The sequence below is a fragment of the Danio rerio genome, chromosome 15 (genome assembly GCF_049306965.1).
Source record: "Danio rerio strain Tuebingen ecotype United States chromosome 15, GRCz12tu, whole genome shotgun sequence".
Classification (NCBI taxonomy): domain Eukaryota; kingdom Metazoa; phylum Chordata; class Actinopteri; order Cypriniformes; family Danionidae; genus Danio; species Danio rerio.
In genome coordinates, this window is record NC_133190.1 from 4,452,501 (window position 1) to 4,465,012 (window position 12,512).

The 12,512-nt window shown below is 36.2% G+C and overlaps 1 protein-coding gene across 6 annotated transcripts in view; it reads right to left on the reverse strand.

Annotated features, from left to right (window-relative positions):
- ece2b (endothelin converting enzyme 2b) overlaps positions 1-12,512 on the reverse strand; it is a 151,286-nt gene that overhangs the window by 94,152 nt on the left and 44,622 nt on the right. For 2 of the 6 annotated variants that reach the window (XM_073923321.1, XM_017351044.4), the window contains exon 1: positions 5,542-5,586. The gene's annotated coding sequence lies outside the window, so the exon portion shown is untranslated. 6 annotated transcript variants of the gene reach the window in all.

Sequence of the window (12,512 nt, forward strand, 5' to 3'; positions counted from 1 at the left end):
ATTTTGAAGAATACCTGACTTAAATAAACACTTCACTTTTTTTCTTAACCTAAAACAGTTGAGCATTTTTGAATCCATTCAGCTGATTAGCTTAGCTTAGCATGAAACATTGAACTGGATTAGACTATTAGCATCTCACTCAAAAAAAAGTTTTAAAAAAAGTGTTAAGCTTTTATTTTATATTTATTTATTATTTTTATTATCAGAACTCTTTGTTTCCTGTCCTTTGTTATGTTTTGGTGAGAACCTGACTCAAAGGAACACTTCACTATTTTTTGGAAGTAGACTCAGTTTACAAGTCACCTATAGAGAAAACAGTTTAGCTTAGCTTAGCATAAATCTTTGAATCGGATTAGACCATTAGCATCTCACTTAAAAAATAGTCAAGCTTTAAATAAGAAACTTATCAGAACTCTTTATGTTAGCTCTCCTTTATGTTATGTTTTCGTAAAGACCTGACTTAAAGGAACACTCCACTTTTTTTGGAAATGGACTCATTTTACAAGTCACCTATAGAGTAAAACAGTCGAATCCATTGCTGAATCCATTCAGCCGATTAGCCTAGCTTAATATAAACCATTGAACCGGATAAGACCATTAGCATCTCACTCAAAAAAGTAAAACAAAAAAGAGTCAAGCTTTATAAATAGTAAAATTACCAGAACCCTTTATGATAGCCCTCCTTATGTTATGTTTTCGTTAAGACCTGACTTAGATGAATACTCCACTTTTTTTTTAGAAATGGACTCATTTTACAAGTCGCCTAGAGTAAAACAGTTGAAACGATAAGATTAGCTTAGCATAAATAATTGAATTGGATTAGACCATTAGCATCTCACAAAAAAAAAAGAATAAAGCTTTTAAATAGGACAATTATCAGAACTCTTTATGTTAGCAGTCCTTTATGTTATGTTTTGGTGAAGACCTGACTTAAAGGAACACTCCACTTTTTGGATATAGACTCATTTTACAAGTCGCCAACAGTAAAACAGTTTTACCATTTTTGAATCCATTCAGCTGGTGAGCTTAGCTTAGCATAAATCATTGAATTGAATTAGACCATTAGCATCTCACTCAAAAATGTTTAAAAAAAAAAAAAAAAAGAGTCAAACTTTAAATAGGACAATTATCAGAACTCTTTATGTTAGCTCTCCTTTGTTTTGTTTTGGTGAGGACCTGACCTTAAAGGAACACTCCACTTTTTTTAAATGGACTTATTTTACAAGTCGCCTAGAGAAAAACACTTAAGTTTCACCATTGTTAAATCCATTCAGCTGATTAGCCTAGCATAAATCATTGAATCGGGTTAGACCATTAGCATCTCACTCAAAAAGAGAGAGAGAACAAAGAGAGTCAAGCGTTAAATGATCAGAACTCCTAATGTTAGTTTTCCTTTAAATTAGCTTTCCTTTGTTATATGTTGGTGAGGACTTGTCTTTAAGGGAACACTCCACCTTTTTTATAAAAGACTTATTTTACAAGTACACCTAAAGTAAAACAGTTAAGTTTAACTTTCAGCTGATTAGCTTAGCTTAGCATAAATCATTGAATCGGATTAGACCATTAGCATCTCACTCAAAAAAAAAAAAAAGAGTCAAGCTTTAAATAGGACAATTAACATAACTTTTTATGTTAGCTCTCCTTTATGTTTAGTGTTGGTGAGGACCTGACCTGAACACTCCACCTTTTTTATGTAAGACTCATTTTACAAGTCACCTAAAGTAAAACAGTTAAGTTTAACATTCAGCTGATTAGCTTAGCTTAGCATAAATCATTCAATCGGATTAGACCATTAGCATCTCACTCAAAAAAAAAAAGAGTCAAGCTTTAAATGAAAAAATATTGAGAATGTTTTGAGCAAGATGCTATGTCGTTTCAAAATATGAGACCTTCGTACATCTTTGGAACAGAAATTAAGATATTTTAGATGAAATCAGAGAGCTCTCTCATCTTTGAGATACAGAAACGTACATTAAAAGTCCAAAAACAAACTTTTGTCTAAATGTTTCACTGGACTTTAGTGGTTCAACTGTAATCACACGAAGCGCCAAGAACAATTTGCTGCTGTTCACATTATGCATACAGCGGCACGGTGGCTCAGTGGTTAGCACTGTCGCCTCACAGCAAGAAGGTTGCTAGTTTGAGCCCTGGCCAACTCGGTTGGCGTTTCTGTGTGGAGTTTGCATGTTCTCCCAGTGTTCGTGTGGGTTTCCTCCAGGTGCTCTGGTTTCCCCAAAAGACATGTGCTATAGATGAATTGAATTAACTAAATTGGCCATAGCATATAAGTGTGTGAATGAGTGTTTATGGGTGTTTCCCAGTACTAGGTTGCGGCTGGAAGGGCATGCGCTTTGTAAAATATATGCTGGATAAGTTGCCGGTTCAGTCTGCTGTGGCAAGCCATGATGAATAAAGGAACTACCCCAAAGGAAAATGAATGAATAAATGATTATGCAAACTTTCTGTAAGGAAGACTCCATACTACAGCATACTGTTTGCCATAAAACAAACTACTGCACTCAATCATCCATTTCCATAAGACAGAAGTAATAAATGATATTTGGATGTGAGATTTCACCCAGCATGAGCCACCAACAAACCATTTGCACAACCGCTCCACATTCAAGTCGCTGAGAGCAAGATGCAGATCAAGGCAGCGGCTGCGTTCTTTCATGTTAGTTAATTGCTGCACAATTAAACGGATGACAGCTAACAGCGTGTTGTGCTTTTATGCTTTTAGCTTTCATAAAAAAATGACAGCTATTAATGTTGAACATTGTTTCTTTAGTCAGCATTGAAAACCTTTCACATTCCACACTCAGATAACAACACTGACAGTGATGTGCAAAGTGCAGCGTCCACACAGTCTGCACATATTTTGGGGTTTACACTGTAAAAATGCTGGGTTTTATACCATTTCCATTTGTGTTGGGACAACATGGAGGAGTTAACTTATTAGTTTTGATCAATTTAAGTGGATTGAACATAAAACACAAAACAGTTGTCACAAATCCTGAATAATTGTGTTTATAAACTGTGGGCACAGGTGCGGTTAATAAAGCCCTTGAGGCAGTCCTGATTGGCCAGAGATTGAATGAGTAAATTGGAGTGTACCATAATCAGAGCAGGGGTGTGACACTGAGTTTGCTGTTTAGGAACAAAACTTCTCAACTGGTTCAGTTTATTTTAAGTGAAGTTTCACAAACTAAATTCGAGAGGAGCACGTGGTATGATTGAGCACGACTAGATTCTCACCTATAATCAGTATAATAATACGATAGAGTGGTCCAAGCTTACTATAAATGGATCGTTTTCTCTCTACTACTCTATTTTCGTTTTGGAAGAATCCCCTCTCCCACCCCATCTCCTCTCTTTTCTCCCTTTTCTAAGAGGGAGCTCTCGAGACCTACCTGATCCCCTAAAAATCCCCTAATAATCCCCCTAGGGCTCAAGTATCTCTGCGCTCAAGGTTCTCTCCCGGGACAGCATCCCAAACCTGCTATAAACACTAAGCATATCTAAGTGGGAACTCTTGAAATAAGTAGTTTGAGCAAACAGCAAACGTCTTTTTTGCGTGTAGTAGGGTCACATTGGAAAATCAAAATGCCCATATTTGTGAATGCTTTCACACTTAAATTTACATAAAATATGTAAATATAAATGTATATGCTTGTCTGTTATGCCAACGCCATCTTGTAGCAATTCGTAACTTTTTGATTTAGTGGCTAATTTGAATGAATGAATCTGTGCAATCTCATTTATACAATTTAGTACGATTTGCTAATTTCCTGTTGACGGTTGGGTTAGGGGTAGGCCCACACGGAATCAGCACGCGCAGAATTTCGCAGATTTTCCACAGAATTCCGCAGATTTTTAAACAATCATTAATTCTGTTTATTTACTTGAGTAAATGTGTAAATCTGAAATTATTCCATTTTTATTCAGTAATTTATTACTTTTTATTTCATATATTAAGGTTTTAGTTATGATAGTCCGCTGGATTCTCCCAAAATAATTTCGCATAAATCTGCAGATTTTTACCAAAATTCTCAGCAGAAATAGCAAAAAACGTCCGCAGATTCCGTCTGGCCCTGGTTAAGGGGTGGGGTCTGAGCCATTAAAAACAAAGAAATTAACCACTAAACTGACAAAACGTAAAATAGTTACGTTTCCTTATGAGATCACAGCAGTTTGGACTGTTTGGCGCCATTTTGTGACTGAATAATAGATATGTTAGTGTTTACTCATAGTTTTGCCTTTAATTAAAGTATTAATCAACAAATACAGCTCAAAACAATTTTTTGTCTAATTTATTTTTATTTTGTAGCAAGCATGTGATGAGTAGGATCAAGTATATCCAGGTGGTTGTTTTAACAGAATAAAGCCATTCATTCATTCATTCATTCATTCATTCATTCATTCATTCATTTTCTTTTCGACTTTATTAATCCAGGGTCACCATAGTGGAATAAACCACCAACTTATCCAGCACATGTTTTAAGCAGCGGATGCCCTTCCAGCTGCAACCCATCACTGGGAATCATCAATACACACTCATACACTACGGACAATTTTAGCCTACCCAGTTCACCTGTACCGCATGTCTTTGGACTGTGGGAAAAACCGGAGCACCCAGAGAAAACCCACGCGAACGCAGGGAGAACATGCAAACTCCACACAGAAACGCCAACTGACCCAGCCAAGGCTCGACCTGTAATTATTATTATTATTATTATATAGGCTTTGCTCGGAAGCAATCATGCAAATTAGGTTCTGCTCCATAATGCATATATTTTAATGACAAATGTGTAATAATACTGGTAATTTACGTTTTTATTTCATTTTTACATACGCAATGAATGCAGCCTGCTAACTGATCAAATGATAGAATATGTAAACTTAGTTTATATATAAATAAATAATTCTGATTCGCAGAGGACTTTTATTTTGAAGGCGATGTCATGAGATTTGGTTAACCAATCAGAGAAATATCGGCGTTTCAGCACTGCATACATTTGTATAAGAAATTTTAAAGTCGTTTATCCATTTTCTTACCCTTAACCAAAAAACTTAAATCGAGCCAATATCTCATTTTTTATCTCTTTTTTTTTGTAAGCAAAAGATAAACAAATCTGTTTTCTTAGTTTTCTTTCTTTATGGATATGATATGGAAGGAAGATAGCTTGTTTAAAAATTAATCAAGATTTTACTTTAAAAATAAACAAATTAAACGAATAACAAAACAAGTTTATTTAACTTATTTTTTTAAAGGAAAGACTTCCTTAATTTTGACATTATTATTTCTGAAACTAAACAATAGCGCATACTCTACAAAATGTTTCTTGATTTAAGAACTGAAAACAAAAACAAAACAATCAATTTTTCGCAGTGCTCAGTTTACAGTGTGCAGTTTTACACAGTATACATCCTATTCTGAACACAGCCTTACATAAAAAACTCCAAAGATTTCTCTCAACAAGCAAACACATCCAGCAGCGCTCACAGAAGCCCAGATAGATAAACCCCTGGCAGGAGACTTACCGATCAACAAACACAGTCAGACACCAGCAATCCAAAAGCAGAAGTGAACTGGTGCCAGTGCGGTGGAATGACTGGAATAAACCATCTACTGGAGAACTGGGGGGGGAGGAAAGCCAATGTTTTGTTAACATGACCCAGAAAGGGCAGGTCGCTACCGTGGGAGAGGGAAAGTTACTGGGAGAGAGGAACAGATAAACCTCACTTCCGAAAAGGAGACTCCTACATGGTGGGTAAGAGCGAAACGCACGCATATGGGGAAGTTGTAAAAATGTCAGTGAAGTTACAGTAAACGGTAGCTGCTGTGGCTTCAACCACGGAATGTCTGGGATAATGTGGGATGCTAAACTGCAAAAGAAGGCTTCGTTCTTTAAGTTAAAGTCTTGTTTCTAGTCCAGATATCTCGAAATTCTTAAATCAAGAAGCCTTTTCTTGCTGTTTTGTTTCCAGAAATAATAAGTTAAAATTAAGTAAGTTTTTCCTTGAAATAAGTCAAATACTCTGCAAAATAATCCTGTTTTCAGTTTGAAATAAGATTATTTTGCTTACCCAATTGACAGATTAGTTTCGCTGGGAAAATTATTAATATGATTAATCACATCTAATTTCAATTAATCATGACTAAATTTGATTGGTTGTGGCTATTTTAATTAGTCATGACTGATTTAGATTAATCATGAATAATTTCGATTGATCATGACTAATTTTGACTATCCGTGATTAATTTTGATCAATTGTGGCTGATTTTAATTAAGCATGGCTAATTTCGATAGGTCGAGGCTGATTTAGATTAATCATGACTAATTTCGAATCGCGTTTCTGATTTTGATTATTCATGTCTAATTTCAATTGGTCGTAGCTGATTTAGATTAATCATGGCTAATTTCAACTGAACATGACTAATTTCAACTATCCGTGATTAATTTTGATCAATTGTGGCTGATTTGAATTAATCATGACTAATTTTGATAGGTCGTGGCTGATTTCGATTAATAATGACTAATTTCGATTGGTCATTTCTGATTTCGATTATTCATGTCTAATTTCAATTGGTCGTAGCTGATTTAGATTAATCATGGCTAATTTCAACTGAACATGACTAATTTCAACTATCTGTGATTAATTTTGATCAATTGTGGCTGATTTGAATTAATCATGACTAATTTCGATAGGTTGTGGCTGATTTCGATTAATAATGACTAATTTCGATTGGTCATTTCTGATTTCGATTATTCATGTCTAATTTCAATTGGTCGTAGCTGATTTAGATTAATCATGGCTAATTTCAACTGAACATGACTAATTTCAACTATCCGTGATTAATTTTGATCAATTGTGGCTGATTTTAATTAATCATGACTAATTTCGATTGGTCGTGGCTGATTTCGATTAATCATGACTAATTTGATTGGTCGTAGCTGATTTCGAATTAATCATGGCTTATTTTAATTGATTATGACTAATTTCGATTGACCATGGGAAATTTCAATGAATCAAGCTTAGTTTCGATTGGTCACGGCTAATTTCAATTAACCACTGCTAATTTAGATTAGTCGTGACTAATATTGATTAGTTATGCCTGATATTGATTGGCCATGGCTAATTTCAATTGACCATGGCTTTCTATTGATCGTGATCTCAATTAATCTCAAATTTCAATTGATCATGTTTAATTTCAATTTTTCGTAGCTAATTTAGATTGATCAAGGCTAATTTAGATTGACTGTGGCTAATTTTAATTGATCGTGACTAATTTGGATTAATCACTACAAATTTCGATTGATGAGAGCTCATTTAAATTGTTCATGACTAATTTAGACTAATTTCAATTTGCTGTGGATAATTTAGACTAATCATTGCTAATTTTGATTAGTCATGACTGATTTTAGTTAATCATGAGTAATTTCAATAATCGTGACTGATTTTGATTGATTGTGGCTAATTTCAATTGATCAATGCTAGTTTCAATTAGCCATGACTGATTTTAATTGGTCATACCTGATTTGGATTGGTTGTGGCTAATCATGACTAATTTCAATTGTCCGTGGCTAATTTCGATTCATCGTAACTAGTTTGTATTATTCACAACAAATTTCGATTGATCATGACTAATATCATTGTGGCTAAAATTCGATTAATCATGATTCATTTTGATTGGTCATGCCTATCTTCGATTGATTGCGGCTATTTTAGATTAATCACTGCTAATTTTGATTGGCCGTGACAAAATTCAATTTGTACTGCCTAATTTTGATTTGTCCTGGCTAATATCTATTACTCACAACTAATTTCGATTAACCATGGCAAATTTCGATTGATCGTGACTAATTTGGATAAATAATGGCAAATTTTGATTGATCACAGCAAATTTCAATTGATCGTGACAGGTTTCGATTCTTTTTGCTAGCCATTTGCTGTGGCTAAATTTCGATTAATCGTGGTTAATTGCGATTAATCATACCTAATTACAATTGATAGTGGCTAATATCGATTAATCACTGCTAATTTTGAATGGCCGTGATTAATTTCGATTGGTCATGCCTGATCTCCATTAATTGTGGCTAATTTTGATCAATCACAACTAATTTTAATTGATCATGACTAATTTAGATTGACCATGGCTAATTTTGATTGATCGTGACTAACTTGGATTAATCACAGCAAATTTCAATTGATCGCAGCTAATTCCAATTAATCATGACTAAGTTCAATTCGCTGTGGCTAACTTTCGATTAATCGTGGTTAATTTCGATTGATCTTACCTAATTACAATTGATTGCGACTAATTTTGAAATGTTTAATTTTCGATTGGTCATGCCTGATTTCGACTGATTGGGCCTAATTTTGATCAATCATAAATAATTTAAATCGATCATGACTGATTTGCTAATTACTTGTGAATAATTACTATTGCTTGTATTTAATGGCATACGAAATAAAAGTTTTCATTGACGGCACACTGAGGTAAGTGGTCAGCTGGTAAATGCGAAAAGGAATGGCATACCACCCCGTAGAGTTCGTAATAAAGACGAAACGCAGCCATACGTTTCTCTGGCTACAAAATTCTCTTATAGGGCTACGTTTTCAGAACGAGCCTATGTTGGAATTTTGACCTTGTGGGGACATTTTTTGGTCCCCATTAGGAAAAAGGCTCGTAAATCAAACTGAATGAAACATTTTGAAAATGTATTCATGTGAGGGGTGGCGTTATGAGTATGGCTGGGTATGGTTGAGGATAATATTTACAGTATGTACACTATAAACATCATTACACCTAAGAGAAGTCCCCATAAAGATAGCTGTACAAGTGTAAGTGTGTGTGCATCTATGTGAGTGCGTTTAAAGGCCATCATTCCCTCTCTGCTGCTGTAGATCTCACTGCCCAACCCACTGTCTCCATGGCAACAAGGCCTCCATCAAGCCAACTATCACTAATTAAATCAATATGTCCTGCATCCTTTCGCAGCCTGTTTGATTGAATAAAGGAATCAGCCAATCAGAAGCCTTAAACACCAACAGCTGTGAGGTCATGTGAGGTCATTTGTGCACCTCGACAGGGAAACACACTGACGCACAAACAATAAACAGCAATATGGAGGTAATAATAGAGAACCTAGCAGGCTATAATTGTTATTTATGAAGGACAGCGTTACAGCCTTGACGCAATGGAAGAAAAGCGAAGGTCTCTCTACATCAGCTGTGAGACTTTTAAAAGGTGAACATGAGGTATTATATAAACAGAGAGCAAAGAGTGTGATCCTCATGTTAGGAAAGAGCAGGCTGAGGTTTATTTTTGCCCATCCTTGAATATTTCAGTCTGACGTTAAAGCTGCTTAGAATTCCAAACGCAAAACATCTCCATAATATGCTGGGGTAATGCTAAAATAAGTGTCTGGGAGGAAAATGCAAAGGTTGAAATTGGAAATATATCAAGGCAGCAGGCTGATGAATCGAAAATGATGAGTGTAATTATGGTCACGCTGTATTTAAATGCATAATTCAAACTGTAAACAAACTATTAACTTCACTATAAGAAATGCTGGGTTCGAGAAGGGTCTGGCTGCAGAGTTGCACTTGCACCTTCAGACTTGCACGCTCAGGCACCCACGCTTCCTATGCAAGTGACGTCATTAACAATCGACACCTGCACCTGTCACGTCACTTGCAATTCATTCACTCATTCATTTTCTTGTCGGCTTAGTCCCTTTATTAATCCGGGGTCGCCACAGCGGAATGAACCGCCAACTTATCTAGCAAGTGGATGCCCTTCCAGCTACTCTCTGGGAAACATCCACACACACACACATTCACACACACACACACTCATACACTACGGACAATTTAGCCTACCCAATTCACCTGTAACGCATGTCTTTGGACTGTGGGGCAAACCGGAGCACCTGGAGGAAACACACACGAACGCAGGGAGAACATGCAAACTCCACACAGAAACGCCAACTGAGCCGAGGCTCGAACCAGCGACCCAGCGACCTTCTTGCTGTGAGGCAACAGCACTACCTACTGCGCCACTGCGTCACCCTCGTCACTTGCAATTAACGCAAATAAACCGAAAGTAAGATTCCAGTTTGTTTTCGTTAACAGTGACGACGTTGTCAAATAATTCTTAGTACTCAAGTTGTACACCATGACAGACCCCCCGAAAAGCGGTTTGTGTATTCGTCATATGATTATAATGCTTTAATGTAAATTTAACAAAGCAGGCTACTATTAACAATCATACCAGCAAAGCTTATTATTTATTTAAATGAACTATCAGGTCTAAATAGACACACAAAGTATTCTTCAACAGTTATGAATAAAAAAAAACACCAGGCAAATTTGAATTTTAGTTTTTTTTTTAAACATTTCAAGGAGTTGTAGTATTACAACTAACATATACACATTATGGACTTACAGCAATGATTCTTGAACGACTTGGGAAACTATTTTTTATTCAGCAGGTCCCAAGCGATTGCAAACGATTCCTTGCTGTGTTTGTGACCCTCGCCTTGTTTGCTTGTTTACGTTGCCTGCTGCCTGCCTGTACTGATCATCTGCCTGTTATTTGACTACGACTCTGGATTTCCTGTGCACATCTGTTTGCCCCTTTGTTGACCATCGCTTGCCTGATCACTTAATAAACCTGCGTTTGGATCCGCACTAATTGTTATCAGCGTCCACTTCACGTTATAATATTTGTGTTTTAATATCATTGCCTAATTAACAGGAATTAAAGTGGCTAATTCGTACAAATTCATACAAAATCAGTCCTATGATAATGCACATGAAAATGACCACCCCTAAATCCAACCAGCACTGATGATGAGCAATTCCTAAAAAAATATACAAATGAGATCGCACAATTACAAATTAGCCACTAAATCAAACGTTACAAATTGGCATGAGACAGCATGGAATATTGCAAAATGCACATAAAATCAGTGGAATGGAAACATAGCTACTGATGCAGGGAATCATTTCCACTGCATAATACGACTCATTACTCGAGGACTACTTTTAGGAGGGCTACTCTTTACTCACGCTTTAAGTAGTTTAGAAAAGGCAAAGCTGAAGTCAGAATTAATAGCCGTCCTGAATTATTTGCTTTCTCCCCCCTGTTTATTTTTTGCCCCAATTTTGGTTTAACTGAGATTGTTTTCAGCACATTTCTAAACATAATAGTTTTAATAACTCATTTCTAATAACTGATTTATTTTATCTTTGCCATGATGACAGTAAATAATATTTGACTAGATAATTTTCAAGACACATCTATACAGCTTAAAGTGACATTTAAAGGGTTAACTATGTTAATCAGGTTAACTAGGAAGGTTAGGGTAATTAGGAAAGCTATTGTATAACGATGGTTTGTTCTGTAGATTATTGGAAAAAAGAAAAGCTTAAGGGGTTAATAATTTTGTCCCTAAAATGGCTTTATAAAAATTAACATCTGCTTTTATTCTAGCCAAAATAAAACAAATAAAACTTTCTACTGAAGAAAAAATATTATCAGACATACTGCGAAAATTTCCTTGCTCTGTAAAATATAATTTGGGAGATATTTAAAAAAGAAAAACAAATCAAAGGGGGGCTAATAATCAACTGTGTTTACTCTACTTGCACTGTATTTTTTGGCACGCAATAGTTTTTTTCCTTGAGTACGATTTTTAAGTACCACTGTTTATTAGAGCACACGACTGCGCATGTGTGCATGTGAACATCTGGCGAGATGGAGATTCACTCATGAGAGCGAGCCGGAGAAACAGAGTCGCCTTGCGAGGGGAAGGGAGAGGTTTTCCCAAGTTCCAGGAGTGGTGCAGACCTTTCTCTGCACGGAATGTGATTGTTTGAAGTGGTTTCCTGACGAGTGTTTTTGAAAGGAAACGGCTCGGTGGGGGAAGGCTGGCATAGTCCAACCTCTGCCCCGAGAGCTAGAAATACCCTCGCACCCCTGCCCCGAGAAAACCCACCCAACCAGCCCAAAGCCACCTTGAAGGCAGAGATTGCCGGCTTTACAAAACACACACACACACACGCACACACACACACACACACACACACACACACACACACACACACACACACACTCTCTGGAGGCTTATTTAAGAAACACTACACTTTTTGGGCTCATTTTACAAGTTACCTACAGTTAAAGTAGCAGTTTTACCATTTTTTAATGCATTCAGCTGATCTCTAGATCTGACGGGAGCACTTTTAGCTTAGCTTAGCATAAATCAATGAATCAGATTAGACCATTAGCATGTCATGGTTTTGTTTTGTTTTTTTGTAAAGCTTGGCTCTTCTACTTAGGCTGACGGAAAAGTTTAAGTCCAGTATTTTCTAGGCTGATGTGCCTAGGAACTATCTTCGCTCCGTCATTCTGACCAGGAAAAAAGCCATTTTTAATTTTCTGTCTTAGTACCCAAAGGTACAACAAAAGAGTCAAGCTTTAAAATATAAAAAAATGTTTACAA